This window comes from Eretmochelys imbricata, chromosome 3, assembly GCF_965152235.1.
Source record: "Eretmochelys imbricata isolate rEreImb1 chromosome 3, rEreImb1.hap1, whole genome shotgun sequence".
NCBI lineage: Eukaryota > Metazoa > Chordata > Testudines > Cheloniidae > Eretmochelys > Eretmochelys imbricata.
In genome coordinates this window covers 78,509,582-78,526,658 of record NC_135574.1, presented here as the reverse complement: position 1 = coordinate 78,526,658, position 17,077 = coordinate 78,509,582, and positions in this window count along the sequence as shown.

Genomic DNA, 17,077 nt, shown 5'->3' with positions numbered 1-17,077 from the left:
GAAAGTAATTTCTTACCTTGAATTTAGAATCACTCAGGGAATAATATTAAAAACATGAACACACTTTTTGCTAGAGCTAGAGAAGTTTGTAGATTTGAGTTCTCCTCTAAATCTAGAACCCACCATTTTTAATTATATGTTAGGTCTGATAATATGAATTCTCTCAACTCTGTACTTTGTGTAGCTCATGAAATATACAACTGCTTTGACATCGTTATGGTCTCTGCCTAGAGAAGTGGTGCTTTGGAGTCAGGCAATTTTTCATCCTGATGGTGACATGCATAAGAAAAACAACAAAAATATATAGATAGGAATAGCAACAACATTTGTAACAGTGTGTTACTGCTAGGAAGACCTGAGTTCAACAACAACCTTTGAAATTCACTTACTGTCATGATTTATGTTCTCCATCAGCATCAACCAACTTAGCTCAAACATGATATATCCCAGATAGGACACTACCTGCTGAGGAAGAATAAGACAAACAGCAGGCTTACCATTATCAGTCTTTGCTGTACATTACAATTAAGTTACAAAACTGGACAGGTGTCTGCTTCAATGAGACTTCCACTTGGACGGAGTGTTTATATCCATTGTAGATCTTTGTACAAGGTGGACAGAAATATTTAGATGCAAACCTAGACACCAATTTGATTCAGGAAGGAGAGCTCCCATTTCCATAATCTTTTTCTCAGCATGGCTAGGAAGCAACCAAGTGTCACCCTAATGTAAAAATATTATCCTTTAAGAACACAATGGAGGATCATGGATAATCATGCAACATGAAAATTCCACAGGATTTTCTGAGCTCTGCAATGTCTGATGCTTAACACTATGGAAAAATAGCTAAATAACTAGCTGAATAGAAAAGCCATATTTGTCTGTTATATGCAAGTACTGTATTGACAAGTGTAAGTGCTTTGAACATCTTGCCCAGGATATGGTGATATCTTTGAATAAATGAGCTATCCCTTTTCTGATGTCTTCAAGGGTTGCCTGCCAGAGTCTGAGGATGCTCTATGGTGCTCCCCAGATCATAGGAACAAGTTGACATAAAGGGCTTGAGAAACATAAAGGCCACATGTTTGCTCTAACTTGTACCAGCTAGAATGGTCCATAGGATTGGTTGAGTGTGTTGCTCTCCCTCCGCTAGAACATCCCCAGCTGGCTGAGACACACCCTTTGAACCAGGAAGCCCTTCACCAGTGGGGGAATCCTCAGATACTCCCTGCTAGTCACTTTTTCCACCTTTCTGGCAGTACAAAATGAATTTAGCAAGGTTCAGGATTTGGCCCATAAATCTCTAAATCACAAACCTACGACCTAAACCTGCAGGGAGTGGGAGATGCTGGGTAGCCAGTAGGAGCTGCTCTACACCTCAGAGTTTCAGGTCTTTGCAGCATAAAATGAATAACCCACCAATTCCATTATGCCTATGTCCAAGGGCCTGAAGAGTCAGATAGACCTCACTAGAAGAGTACTTCAGGAGCAAATAAGTAGAATGAAAGTTCAAATTCCAAAAGTAAAAACTATCACTTAAAAGTGTTGTTTGATCCTCCTATTTCTGTCAGTAGCTGAACACAGATTTGTGTAATTATTGTTCATGTTTCAGCTGTCACACTAGGATCTTACCTTAAGAAAGAAAAAGACAGTTTGATTTATTGACAGTTAATTAGCAGTCTAAGGAATGCAGAATCATAGGGAATATTTAAAATGTCAGTGTGAACTATCAAGGGAGAAAATCTTATTAAAATGCATAGAATTCCTGCCCTGAAAGTTGAATATTCCGGTGGGATTTTTAAAATCTGTTGTTCTTTAAATGTCTATTATATCGTAATGCTGATGTTGCTATTATGTGAAGTGATGAGTTTTTTATATCTGTTCAAATAACACATGGAAATAATACAGAGAAGAGGAAATTCGCTGAACAGTAACTGCTACCTCATTAATAAGTAAACAAAATGGGGATTGCCAGCTGGAGTTTTTTTCTGGGAATTCAATAAAATACATCTGGAATGTTATGTTTTTTCACTGTTTTTCATTCTCATGAGGTCTTTCAATCAAACAATGGCTTTTTAAATCAAGTTCAGCCATTTGTGGAGGTCCTGAAAACACCCCTGTACTACTTTTTCCCTAATGCAGGGCGTTGTGCTATATAGGTAGGGTGTTAAATGGCATGCTTAAATCTTACGGAATGTGCTGCTCCTCATAACCACAACACACGTGTCTGGGGCCTAATCCAATGCCCACTGAACCTTAATATGAGACTTTCTGTTGCTTTCAGTGGGCATTGGATCAGGTCTAAGTTAAATTACTATAGCATGGTAGAGGGGGAGCTTTAGAGTGGGCTGTGGAGGATCAGGGAATGCCTGGTGAGTACTTCCGCCTCTACAAGCCTAAAAGCTGGAATAGAGATTGCAGTGACTGTTTAAAAGCCTCATGGGATACCTGCACTTTGGGAGGTGAATAGTCTCTCCTCACCCATGTTTATTTACCTGCATCATGCCAAATTACTCGGGTTTTGTGCCGTGTGAGGTGAATTTCTCATCAAAAAATTAAGACACACATGAAGTTTTATATATAAGGAACTCCAAGGAATTAAAAGCAATTTCTTTCTTTCTTTGTATCTATCAGCCTCTCCTCTGAAATTCCATAATTCTTAAAGATGACTTCCTAATGTCCTGTAACATTTCTCTCATGCCTGTTTAATCTGCACCTGCTGCTAATGCTCTCCCTTTGGCATGGCCTTGATAGAGGATGCCAGTCTTATGTCAATTGGCATGAAAGGCTCCCAATGCAGCTTAATTTGTCATCCAGAGAGATAATTAGATTTAACTGTGGGATGCTTACTATCTTTTTAACTGCACTACTGGCTGAGGGCTAACTTGCTAAAGATACCTAGAGGTTAATTTCACTGGAGGGATATGTCTCCACCATTAAAAAGGAATGTAGAAACAGGAAAGCTGCATCCTACAATGGGTAAAACTCATCTGTGCATCTCTTTTGGTTCTGTGTCTTGGTTTCTATAAAATGCAAAATGAAAAGATAAATTTATTAGTCCAGATCCTCAGCTAGTATGAATCCGAATAACTCCAGATACCTCAATGGAGCTACACTGATTTACACTAACTGATGTTCTGATTCTTTATTTATAAACCTATGTATTGGGGTGTTTGCTGAGTGTAGGGTCTCCAGCTATTATAAACTTTCTGTAAGTTTACCTAATCTACTTAAAAAGAGGATTCCTTGATTATTAAATGAATCATATCAAAGGGACTTTTGAGATGCACATCTTTTGTGTATCTATATATCTCTATTTTGCTTTTACTGAGAAGAGTCTGCCTTTACTCAAAGTGAACCAAAAAGCAGCCAACTTGAAACTGACAGGAAAATTGGCATGTTTACAATAATCTAAATACTTTTTGAAGTTTAGGTTGAACTAGATCTATCAAAGAAAATCCTATCATTTGGCTACCCTCCCCCCACATGCTTATGTTTCTGATGCTTGGGTATGTCAGTGACTGTCAGGAGTGCCAAAGTACCAGCAAAAACCTGCCATATGCAAAATTTAGAATAGTTTAGTTTTGATTGATCTAGTGATATCAAAGAGAGTCCTTAAGAAGCTTTCTCACTGTATGTCTGGGGTTTGCTTTCTGTGTAGAAAATAGAATTAATTAATTAATGCCAATTATAATGAAAATACATGGTGCACTCAGATTTGTACCAAATGAGTTCAACATGAATAACATTAGGGCAATGACTACCCAGAGGAATTAAGGGTAATTTTTTAATTTCTCATGTCACTGGCATAAAAATACTAACATTATTAATAAAAATGGCTTTCATGCTGTCCTTTTGCTGAAAATGCCAGTGAAAAGTTAAAAAGGATAAGTGGTGATAAGGAGTCAGGCAGGGTGAGTAAAATGCTAAGACTGTAGTTAAAGCCATAGTACCAATGCACACAGATGCATATTGTGGCAAACTTTTCATAAGGAACCACATCACTTTCCCTGGAATGCTGTCATTTACACCCACAGTAAGAGAAATTCTGCCATTACATGATGTGGGGTGTTTACTAATTGTTTACTCTAACAATGTGCTCACAGTAACAGAGAAGAACTTACAACATAAGAACAGCCATACTGAGTCAGACCAGAGGTCCATCTAGTCCAGTATCCTGTCTTCCAACAATGGCCAATGCCAGAAGCTCCAGAGGGAATGAACAGAACAGGTAACCATCAAGTGATCCATCTTGTGTCCCCCATTCTCAGCCTCTGTCAGGCAGAGGATAGGGACACCATCCCTGCCCATCCTAGATAATAGCTATTGATGGACCTATCCTCCATGAATTTATCTAGTTCTTTTTTGAACCCTGTTACAGTCTTGGCCTTCACAACATCCTCTGGCAAAGAGTTCCACAGGTTGATTATGCCTTGTGTGAAGAAATACTTCCTTTTGTTTGTTTCAAACCTGCTGCCTATTAATTTCATGTGGTGACCTCTAGTTCTTGTGTTATGAGAAGGAGTAAATAACATTTCTTTCTTTCCTTTCTCCACACCAGTCATGATTTCATTGACCTCTATCACATTGCTCCTTAGTCATCTCTTTTCCGAGCTGAAAAGTCCCAATCTTATTAATCTTTCCTCATATGGAAGCTGTTCCATACCCCTAATAATTTCTGTTGCCCTTTTCTGAACCTTTTTAATATCTTTTTTTGAGATGGGGCAATGACATCTTCATGCTGTATTCAAGGTGAGGGTGTACCATGGACTTATATAGAGGCATATGATATTTTCTGTCTTATTACCTATCCCTTTCTTAATGATTCCCAACATTCCATTTGCTTTTTTGACTGTCGCAGCACATTGAGTGGATGTTTTCACAGAACTATCCATGACGACTCCAAGATCTCGCTTGACTGGTAAAAGCTAATTTAGACCCCTCCATTTTATATATATATAATATGGTTGGGATAATGTTTTCCAATGTGCATTACTTTGCATTTATCAACATTGAATTTCGTCTTACATTTTGTTGCACAGTCATCTAGTTTTGTGAGATCCCTTTGTAGTTCTTCGCAGTCTGCTTTGGACTTAACTATCTAGAGTAGTTTTGTATCATCTGCCAATTTTGCCACCTCACTATTTGCCACTTTTCCAGATCATTTATGAATATGTTGAAGAATATTGGTCCCAGTACAGGCCTCTGGGGGGACACTATTTGCCTCTCTCCATTTTGAAAACTGACCATTTATTCCTACCCTTTGTTTCCTATCTTTTAATCAGTTTCCAATCCATTAGAGCCACCTTCCCTCTTATCCCATGACAGCTTACTTTGCTTAAGAGACTTTGTCAAAGGCTTTCTGAAAATCTAAGTACACTACATCCACTGGATCCCCCTCTCTACTTGCTTGTTGACACCCCCCCCCAAAAAAAAAGAATTCTAGTAGATTGGTGAGACATGATTTCCCTTTACAAAAACCATGTTGACTCTTCACCAAAAAATCGTGTTCATCTATGTGTCAGACAATTCTGTTCTTTATTATAGTTTCAACCAGTTTGTCCAGTACTGAGGTCATGCTTACTGGCCTGTAATTGCCAGGATCGCCCTGGGGCCCTTTTTAAAAATTGGCATCACATTAGCTATCCTCCGGTAATTTGATACAGAAGCTGATTTAAATGATAGATTACAAACCACAGTTAGAAAAGGAGTACTAGTGGCACCTTAGAGACTAACCAATTTATTTGAGCATAAGCTTTCGTGAGCTACAGCTCACTTCATCGGATGCATTCAGTGGAAAATACAGTGAGGACATTTATATACACACAGAACATGAAAGAATGGGTGTTATCATACACACTGTAAGGAAAGTGATCACTTAAGATGAGCTATTATCAGCAGGAGAGCGGGGGTGGGGGGAAGAAAACCTTTTGTAGTGATAATCAAGGTGGGCCATTTCCAGCAGTTAACAGGAACATCTGAGGAGCAGTGGGGGGGTGGGGGAGCGAAATAAACATGAGGAAATAGTTTTACTTTGTATAATGACCCATCCACTCCCAGTCTCTATTCAAGCCTAAGTTAATTGTATCCAGTTTGCACATTAATTCCAATTCAGCAGTCTCTCGTTGGAGTCTGTTTTTGAAGTCTTCTTGTTGTAATATTGTGACCTTTAGGTCTATAATCGAGTGACCAGAGAGACTGAAGTGTTCTCCGACTGGTTTCTGAATGTTATAATTCTTGACATCTGATTTGTGTCCATTTATTCTTTTACGTAGAGACTGTCCAGTTTGACCAATATACATGTCAGAGGGGCATTGCTGGCATTTGATGGCATATATCACATTGGTAGATGTGCAGGTGAACAAGCTTCTGATAGTGTGGCTGATGTGATTAGGCCCTATGATGGTGTCCCCTAAATAGATATGTGGACACAGTTGGCAACGGGCTTTGTTGCAAGGATAGGTTCCTGGGTTAGTGGTTCTGTTGTGTGGTGTGTGGTTGCTGGTGAGGATTTGCTTCAGGTTGGGGGGCTGTCTGTAGGCAAGGACTGGCCTGTCTCCCAAGATTTGTGAGAGAGATGGATCATCCTTCAGGATAGGTTGTAGATCCCTGATGATGCGTTGGAGAGGTTCTAGTTGGGGGCTGAAGGTGATGGCTAGTGGTGTTCTGTTATTTTCTTTGTTGGGCCTGTCCTGTAGTAGGTGACTTCTGGGTACTCTTCTGGCTCTGTCAATCTGTTTCTTTACTTCAGCAGGTGGGTATTGTAGTTGTAAGAATGCTTGATAGAGATCTTGTCTCTGTCTGAGGGGTTGGAGCAAATGCGGTTGTATCGTAGAGCTTGGCTGTAGACGATGGATCGTGTGGTGTGGTCTGGGTGAAAGCTGGAGGCATGTAGGTAGGAATAGCGGTCAGTAGGTTTCCGGTATAGGGTGGTGTTTATGTGACCATCGCTTATTAGCACCGTAGTGGCTCAGCGTGGACCAGTCCACACAAGAGATCCACTTCCTGGACACTATGGTGCTCTCCTGCTGGTAATAGCTCATCTTAAGTGATCGCTCTCCTTACAGTGTGTATGATAACACCCATTCTTTCATGTTCTGTGTGTATATAAATCTCCTCACTGTATTTTCCACTGAATGCATCCGATGAGGTGAGCTGTAGCTCACAAAAGCTTATGCTCAAATAAATTGGTTAGTCTCTAAGGTGCCACTAGTACTCCTTTTCTTTTTGCGAACACAGACTAACACAGCTTCTACTCTGAAACCACAGTTAGTAGTTCAGTCATTAGTTCATTTTACTGTGGCAGCATTTGCAGTCAGCAGATTGGGAGCCAGCCCATTCTTTTTGCTTTTAAACTATACACCCATCTTGTTATAGCCCATTGCACTGTGTTAATAAAAATGCTTATTACATGATACAATCTCTGCTGTACACTCACATCATGCTCCCTATTCCCTGTATGACAAATCTGTGCTTTCCACTATTGTCCTGCCCATAGTTAGGCCATAGTATGGAAAAAATGGTTTTCTCTAATACTCCTTTTCAAATATTGAACTATGCCTGGGCAGGGCGAAATCAGGGAAAACAGTCGTGGAGTTCCGTAGCAAACCTGACATGTAAATCAGTCATCTGGCCTGGATACAGGAGCTAAAAACTAATCAATCTAGAAGGTTATCATTCTCCTCTATTCGACATTGGTGAGGCCTCATCTGGAGTACTGTGTCCAGTTTTCGGCCCCACACTACAAGAAGGATGTGGATAAATTGGAGAGAGTCCAGCGAAGGGCAACAAAAATGATTAGAGGTCTGGAACACATGACTTATGAGGAGAGGCTGAGGGTACTGGGATTGTTTAGTCTGCAGAAGAGAAGAATGAGGGGGGATTTGATAGCTGCTTTCAACTACCTGAGAGGTGGTTCCAAAGAGGATGGTTCTAGACTATTCTCAGTGGTAGAAGATGACAGGACAAGGAGTAATGGTCTCAAGTTGCAGTGGGGGAGGTTTAGGTTGGATATTAGGAAAAACTTTTTCACTGGAATGCGTTACCTAGGGAGGTGGTAGAATCTCCTTCCTTAGAAGTTTTTAAGTTCAGGCTTGACAAAGCCCTGCCTGGGATGATTTAGTTGGGGATTGGTCCTGCTTTGAGCAGGGGGTTCGACTAGATGACCTCCTGAGGTCCCTTCCAACCCTGATATTCTGTGATTCTATGATTCCCTCTGTGGTTTCCTTCAGGATAGCTAGTACTCATCTGTAGCCACAGTTTTATCTGGTAAAGCAAATGATTAGATTTGGGGCCCAAACTATCTCACCCTATTTCCAAACTTTAAGTGGGTAAGAAGCCCGGCTCGCTGGTGTGGAGCCAGGAGTGGAGTGTGAGTGCCTAATGAGCCACTTCTGGTAAGCAGAACAGCTGCTTCTAGATGAACTGAATGATGGGTTAAATGGTGTGATGCTGATGCCCAGCGGACCCAAAAAACATGCTGGTTGATATAGTCAGCAAGACAGTAGCCACAGAAGTTGGAATCCACTAAGGAGTGTGTAACCACATATCTGCTGAATCAGCTAGCCCTGAAAATGGATTCTTTTTTTTTTAATAGGACGTCAGGCTAAATTATCGCAATGTCCCCTTCTGGCCTTGGATTCTAGAAGTGTGAAAATAATAATAATAATGAGATATAGGAGATGGAGGACAACTCCTTTTAGTTGACTGCCACTTTACAATGCAATCTTTATTCTGAAACCTCCAGTCTGGTTAGCTAAGAAATAATGAAACATGAAACAACAGCACAAAGTTTTTGTTAATTTGAACAAAAGAGCTGACAGGGTCTCATACTTTGTTTTCCCTGTTTGCCTAGTTGCCTAATACTCAGTTATTGTCCTTCTAACTTGCCATTTAACTCCCCGCACACATGTTCTACCGGATCTAGCAGGCCACCAGTTACATTATAGTGGAAACTACATGCTCAGCAGTACCATATAGAGTCTACATTCATTTGTGAAGCATTTGTAATACTATTGTATAAAAGAGGATATGCAAAGATAAATTGCATTTTGTAAATAGTAAAGCAGAGAGAGCTTAGGAAAATTTGCTTAGTAAATGCTGGATTTTTCTCCCTCCCTCATTCCTGTTTTCTAAGCTCTGCATCTCGATTAATCCTTAAAGTCAACAGATATTTCCAAAATTGGAAACAAATAAGCATACGTTGATACATTTGTTCTGGCTCATATAATGACACTGCATTTTTTGCTTGGAATCATTTTACTTAACTTTATAAAGGAAAATCAAACTTTTTTTTTTTAAAGGTACTTAGACACTTTATGGGGTCAGATATGCAGCTGGTGTAAATAAACATAGTTCCATTCATTTCAACTGAGCTTCAGCAGTTTACCACATTGTCAATCTGGGGCACATTAGGGTCAATTCCATCCACAGAAAGTTCATTATGTCAAAATATTTTTTCTTCAAAATGTGTTGGAATATTGAATTTTTCATTACAGTGAGCATTTCTGAGTTTGTGGCTAACTGTGTTCAATTTACAGGCAGCTGAACTAAACAAAATTTATATTTATTATTTATTTACTTATTTATTATTTATATTAAAATGGTGTCAGGAGGCTCCAGTCAAGATTGGGCTCCAATGTGCTCTACGGACATATATTCAGACAGCCTTTATCCCAAGTAGTTTACAACCTATTTTATGACTAGATGCAATGGCTGGGTATAATAAGTAATTTGAAGAAATGGGTTAGGGAGGATAAGTGTTCCACTAATTAGAATGTGTTCATATAGGCAAACTATGTTCACAGCACTATAACTCAGGATTTTCAAAACAGCCAAATAGGAATTCACTGGAAGTTGGGTGCCTAACTTCCTTATGCTCAAATTATCAAAGCTCTCTAACGAAGTCCCTATTTGATGTTGTATATATTGTTATTGGAATCAAAATAATTTATATATGAATGGATAAGAAGAGGTACAATTTAAAAATTGTGCTTAATTTTCCCACTTTTTTACTGAAAGAATAATCTGCATGGACATGTTTTTCATTTAAAAAGTGACTGAAGCTGTACTAATTTTACATCAGCTGAAATTCTGGCCTAGATTATTACAGAAAGATTCTATAGCTTGAGGATAAAACATCTCTTTGATTTTAAACTTGAAATATAACTTTTCAGCCTGAGAGAAAGAGAAGCAGCTGTAAAATTTTCACGCAGAAAAACAGTTAGTTGTTCTTTGTCTGAAGAAGGCAAAATAACAAATATACCACTAAAAGTGCATGATTTTAATCATTCCCTGGGGCAGATGTATGAAGTAGAGATGTTCTGTTGTGGTGTGTGTGTGTGTGTGTTGGGGGATGGGGGGAATGTTTGTTTTTGGTTTTGGTTTTGGTTTGGTTTTATTTGAGAAGTAACTTTTCTTCTTTCTCTAGTTTTTATATAAGATTTCTTTCTGATTTGGCTTTATAATTCTCTGCTTTGCAGCTTATTGTTTGTGAGGTTATTATTATTTTTTATATTGTAAATGTCTTCTGGAAGATGTGACTAGTCCTAGTGGCTTGTTTTTTGCTCATGATCATACATAGCTGCAGAGCAGAGTCAGAGTATGCTGCTCTGTGTCTTTAGCTTACTTCAGTAATATTTCCACTTGATTGTTAGATTCTACCAGTAAGTAACATTACTATTCTCGGATGGAACTGAACTGAAAGAGAGATTTCTCAGTGAAGGCAGTAAAGCCTTCCATGACAAGCTTGGATATCAAATGTTCCATAGAATCTCCTCTTTTTGATACTTGTAGCTTTAGAAAAGCCAGATGTGCCTAAAATGTTAAAACTGAAACGTCTAACCATATTCCAATAACAGTGCACTTTAAAGGATCGTCAGGATTTCCTCTAAGGAGTTGTATTGAAATGTCATCTCCACAAAGCTTTATAAAAGACCTCATGAAAGAAAAATCCATACCTGCAGTGTTCTTTATGGCTAGTTATTCACAAGAGGGTTTGTTTATGAGGGCATACCAAAGTGAGTGAAGACTTAACCTGCGCTGTGATTAAGTGTAAAACTTTATGAGGCTTACATTTAAAAACGGACATTTCTTAAAGTGCCATAGCAAAATATCATGATAGAAAAATGTTACACACAAAATTCTCAATATGAAGTTAACCCAGAAAATCAAAATTTGTAATTGTGAAACAACTTAGCTCTCCATTACAAAACGCTTTCCTCTGTATTGGCAATATTTGTAATGCTTGTTTTCTATAGTTTTACATTGCACCATTGCTAAATATATAGAAATAAAATATGTACACTGAAGAACTGAACTCACTGTGTTTGAACGAGGCATTCTATAGTCACAGATCATATAATGTCCTACTTAAATAACAACATAACATGGCTTTTACTTATAAAAGATACCCCTTATTTTTATGGTGATTTGACTATTTAAATTGTCCTTTAGTAATGTAGCTCTTGTCCTAGAACCTTGTTTTCACCCTCTGCGTTGGGAAAGAATAAGAATCACTGTCAGTACTGATCGACTTGGAGTCCTCTCTTTTGCTGTGGAACTTCCTGATATGCAGCTGCCGGCGAAGTGGCCCCTAGCTAGGGTGAGCAGACAGCAAGTGCAAAAAATCGGGACAGAGGGGTGAGGGGTAATAGGTGCCTACATAAGACAAAGCCCCAAATATCGGGACTGTCCCTATAAAATCGGGACATCTGGTCACCCTACCTCTAGCATCCTGGGTCCTGCAAACTTTTCTGTCAAGGAGCTGAAACCCTAGACAAAGGGTCTCGATATGGCTGACCCTGGCCTCGTATAGTTAAAATCTGCTGGTTTTTGCATCTGAGCACTTGCTATAGGGAATGGACAAATTGCACATCCTTGATGGAAGAATTTGTTGGAAACTACAAATGGAAACTTTGATGGAGGAAGCTTTTTTTGAACTAAAATAAACAGGACTGAAACACATTGCCAGGTGGAAGCAGATGATTCTCCACAACTATAATAGAGGTGTGTGAAATTTCTGATTTTCAATGTTGAAAAATTCTCATGCAAAGGAGTTTTTCCTCTTGTGAAAATGACCTTTCATTTCCTCCTTTTCCCCTGCCCACTGAAAAATAATCCAATACAAGAATTTGCTGGGCCAGATCCTTATTTACACGAAGGGTCATTTACACTGATACCCCCTTATAAGGCCCCTGTATGCTACCAAAGCAGACTAAATGGTCTTTACCGTAAATGAGATTCAAGCCTGGTATGCTTTGCTTCTTGCAGATTCTAAAGAGACTGTGTGTGTGTGAGAGAAAAATCCTTCCCCTCCCGCAGCATTGATGGAGGTGAAAATGTTTGCTCTGCTACCCTGTACATTATTAAACATGAGACAGGGACTTGCATCTTCTACTGGCTTGTTCTTCTGCAGCTGGACTGACCAATGTATGAGTAGAAGGGCTAACTGAGTTTTGCAAAAAAAAAAAAATTAAAAGCCCACAATCAAGTAGGAGAGGGTTGACATAGAGGATTTTATAGTCTCAAGAGGCTTTCAGCTTTCTGTAGATGTAGTTAAGATCTTTATTTTAAATAGTGGCAGCATGTTCATTTAATGGAATGATGACACCATTTTGCAGAAGTGATACGATGAATCATGGGGCATGAGAGTAAGTAGTGCTGTTTTGTTGTACCTGCTCCCGATGCCTACAGTGTAACTAGCATACAGTCTGACTGCATCTGCTGTTTATTACACTCCAAATGATTGACCGATGTGTAGACTCCTTACTGTGATCCACACAAATTGCTGACTTAGTGTTATCACCAAGTAAATGAAGAAGTGATTCCGGAGACTGCTCAGTATGCTAGTCAGACTTTCATGAACTGCATTACCCCATGGCTATCAGGACTGTGTAAAAATGATTGGTGGTGACTGGGAATTAATTGGGCCAATGTAATTACACATTGTTGCTTTCACCACAGATTTCCTGATCATATTTTTTTTTATACTAGAACGGTGGTTCTCAAGTGTGGTTCACTGTTTGTTCAGGGAAAGCCCCTGGCATGCCAGGCCGATTTCTTTACCTGCCGCATCTGCAGGTTAGGCCGATTGCGGCTCCCACGGGCCGCGGTTCGCCCTCCAGGCCAATGGGGGTGGGGGCGGGAAGTGGCGCAGGCCAAGGGATGTGCTGGCCGCCCTTCCCGCAGACCCCATTGGCCTGGAGCGGCAAACCACGGCCAGTGGGCTCTGCGATCGACTGAACCTGCGGATGTGGCAGGTAAACAAACCAGCTCGGTGCACCAGGGGCTTTCCCTGCACAAACAGTGGACAGCAGTTCTACTAGAACAATGATGGGGTAAAACTACTGATAATAGCCACCAAACTGAATAGGGGAACTTTATATTTTTATTTTTTTGGGGGGGGGAACGTTAACAAATAAGCTCTGATATTTTATTGCTCATTTAAAATAAATATTTAAATGACTAATGACTAATTCATATTAATAAGATCTAATTATTTCAAGTGTAAGAACATTTTCACTCCATGAAATTCATAAGAGATTCTAATAGAGAGGAATGAACCAGGGAGAGGGAAAAAAGATGAGGCAGCAGAAACCAACCATACCTCACCTTTTTTGAAATTGGGTCAAGTATGTCCTTCCTTTTCTACTATTATTGAAATCCTTAACAGGGATTTTAACAGATCTATTAATGTCTGCTGGACCAGTTGCCATTTTCATATTATAAGCAACACATACATATAGTACATTGCATAGGGAATTTAGAATGTATTATATTGCAATAAGAACAATTATGTTCAGAGAGATTTGCCAAATTATAGAGGGGATGTAAAAAGAAGGTGAAGATCTAGCAAGTGCAGCTTTATATTAGCAGAGCTGCTCCAATTTAACATTAGTTATCAATAAAAATATAGTTTGAAACCCAGCTAAAGTCATCTATATCAAGTAGATTTGCTAACGCCATGCAGAGTCTTAAAAGAATGTGACCCAAATTTCACTTTTGATACAATATAGGAAAGTTTGTGAATTATAAGTGAACCTTTCATAGCATTATCCAATAGTCTTTGCATTTCCTCTCGCTCCCTTTAATCCAGTAAAAATGTCAGGACACTTTGATAGTACCCATGCTTTTTCCTGCTAATCTTGAATCTATGAAGCTTTCCCCAGGATCTCTCAATACTCACCATACTATCCAATCCAAAGACATACCCATATTATTCCCAACAAAAACAAAAGTACAAGTTTGTAGAAACTGTTTATACTCATTACTAAGGCTATTTAATGGTAATCTGAGAAAGTAAAAAAAAGTCATTTGAGGAAGTGTTTGGTTAATTATCCTGAATGAGTTTTCTTGTCCCTCTCAACCCCTCATACCAAATTCAACAGTTCTGTCATTTCACACTCCCACAAATAATGAATAAAATGTCTCAAATTTCTCTCACAGAATTCAGCTGCACTTGCTCCACTGTGACCTTAAAATAAAACACACTACTGATGATCTAGCTCAGGGATTGGCAACCTTTGGCATGCAGCCCATCAGGGAAAGTTGGTGGCAGGCTGGAATGGTTTGTTTACCTGCAGCATCCACAGGTTCGGCCGATCGCATCTCCCACTGTCCGCGGTTCGCTGCTCCAGGCCAATGGGGGCTGCAGAAAGCAGCAGCCAGCACATCCCTCAGCCCACACTGCTTCCCGCGGCCCAATTGGCCTGGAGTGGCGAACCACGGCCAGTGGGAGCTGTGATCGGCTGAACCTGCGGACAGTGCAGGTAAACAAATTGACCCGGCCTGCCAGTGGCTTTCTCTGACAGGCTGCATACCAAACATTGCCAATCCCTGGTCTAGCTGAATGACACTGGTCTCCATTTTGTTTCCTAAAGCCAATGTGATATATGCAACTAACAATGGAAATGGCATGCAACGGTTTTTATTTTCACTTTCTTCATAGTCAGGCTAGGAGAAGCAAATCAGGCAAAAAAGAAAAGAGACTCAATGAAAAAAACAAAAACAAGAATGAAAGGGGAGCAAATCCAAGTGGTGCTAACTGTAAGGGGACTGTTGCCCCCTTACTAACATTCAGTGGGGGTGTTTTGGTTGACTAGCTCCCAGTACTAAAAGGGGAAGGGTCTATGGGAAATCAGGACCCTGAGACTGACAGTCCCCAGGAACAATGTGGAGAGGCCAATGCTCCAGATCAGCCTTAATGACAGGGCGGGTAGGCTAATCATGGAGTCAGGAGGCCAGGGAGGTCCCGTCCTCCGTGTGAGCTGGAATTGCCTGGGTCGGACAGAGTGGAGCCGAGCTAAGGAGAAAGCAGGGGACCAAGCTAAGCTGGGGAGCAGAGCTGAGCCAGATCCAGAGAGAGCAGACCCTGTGCTCGGAGCAGAGCTGCAGCCCCGCAGCCAGAGGCACAGCCCAGAGAGAGCAGACTTGCCCTGGGAGCAGAGCTGCAGCAACCAGAACCAGAGGGGCCAGAAAAGCAGCCCACGAAGCAGGTCACTGCTGGGAGCAGAGTCACAGAAGCAGCCTGCAGAGCAGACCTGTCCTGGGAGCAGAGCTGCAGCAACCAGAGCCAGAGGGGCCAAAGAAGCAGCCCAGGGAGCTGGAGGCAGAGCAGCAGCAATGCTGAGACAGAGTGGTGGAGCTGGGGCTGGAGCAGTCTGGAGCTGGGTGTAGTGAGCAGCTGCGGAGAGCGAGGGGGACCCTGGGCAGCAGGTCCAGCACAGGGAGATGCCTCAGCCAAGAAGCTCTGCAGGCCATGCTTGGATCATAACCCCGACAGGGTGGGGGCGACACTGGGAAGAAGGGTCCTACCACTTAGAGCCTGAGAGCGTGAGGCCACCACCAGAGCAAGTGTCCAACCCACAGCATCCCTACAGCACAGCCAGGGCCTGAGAAGAAGGCCTGGGACTTACAAGGAACAGACTGTGAACTGCCCTGACATTCCAGAGACACTGTTTGTGATGTTCCCTGCCACAGAGCTGGGTGATGTGTTTCCTTTAACCTTTCCCATTTTCCCATATTCTCTTTAAAATTAATTTTTAATTAAATAACTTGCATTTGCTTCCAATTGTATGTAATGGTCAGAGAAGTGCCCAGTGCAGAGAGAGTACCCCAGAGTGGGGACACCCCAGCCCCTGTCCTAGGTGACCACAGCAGGGTTGGGGGTCGAGCCCCCCAGGAATCCTGGGCCCAACCTAGCTAGGGTTACGAGCACTCTGCCAGACAGGAGAGTGGAAGGGGAGTCCTCAAGGGCAGGGAGACCCCTGGGTAAAGGAAGTGGGAGTGAGGACTCATATCCTTTCGCTAGCCCACTTCACCAGGGTAGTGCAGAAGACAGGAAAGTTCCCCACAATAGCGAGACTATTCCCCTACTTACATAAAGAAAATATTAAAAAAAGGGAAGAGCTTGAGCAAAAAGAAGGATGAAAAGCGAAGTGAAGAGACAACAAAGGAAGGGAAAGAGAAAATAATGCAGCTAATAAGCAAATCGTGCAACATGGGGTGGGGGACTTGATTTTGCTATTGATATTGATTTTTGGAAGGAGCTCAGATACTACAGTGATGGGTGACAGTATAAAATTGTAAGAGAGATCCAGAATGGACAGTAGCATGAAAGAGGTAAGCAGTATAACTGGAAGAAAATGAGATCCGACCAGAGGAGCTGATAGTAGCTAAGGAAGAGAGATCACTAGGGGACAAGAGAAATAAAAGACATGTCTAGGGGAACTGACCACAGTACTTGAAAAAGTTGTGATAAACAGAGTCAATGAGGGAATAGGGAGGAGAAAGGAAGTCAAAGATGAAAAAGTCAGGTGACTTCTTTCATTGACCCTTCCTTTTCCCAGAGAGGAAATGAATATAACCTAATAAACAAGTGAGCATAAATGTACATCAAGTGTAATTTGGCAGAGCTATCTTCTGATGTACCAACGCTATTTTATTCTGTGTGGAAAATTATTGAAAAGTAAAGGTACAGTGCCACATTCTAATATTTAGTCAATTGCATCCCAGTTTGCCCTCCACACATGAGAAAAAAGAGCCCATTGTATTTGTGTACTAAAATGAAATACAGGGT